We start from the raw sequence: 214 nt of genomic DNA, 5'->3' as shown, positions 1-214 counted from the left end.
CATTAAAACACATTTCACTCTCTCCAGAACAACAACACACCAGGAATCCAGATATTAAAATCATGTGATTTGGATGGACTGATAGTGAAGCATGGCCACAGCATAGAGACACGCTAATCAGTCCTTAGTGCCTATTACCTAGCACCTTGCATGACCCGTGAGCATACAGCTGCCGGCCCAAGGCATTCCTGGTCTATTGACAAAATGCTACAGA

The 214-nt window shown here is 44.9% G+C and overlaps 1 protein-coding gene across 2 annotated transcripts in view; it reads right to left on the bottom strand.

Annotated features, from left to right (window-relative positions):
- The window catches only part of LOC119587972, a 35,733-nt gene that overhangs the window by 21,862 nt on the left and 13,657 nt on the right, over positions 1-214 (bottom strand). The window lies entirely within an intron of this gene.

Source organism: Penaeus monodon, chromosome 23, assembly GCF_015228065.2.
Source record: "Penaeus monodon isolate SGIC_2016 chromosome 23, NSTDA_Pmon_1, whole genome shotgun sequence".
In the NCBI taxonomy this organism is placed as follows: Eukaryota; Metazoa; Arthropoda; class Malacostraca; order Decapoda; family Penaeidae; genus Penaeus; species Penaeus monodon.
Note: the sequence above shows the minus strand (reverse complement) of the source record. Positions and strands in the feature narration are given on the sequence as shown.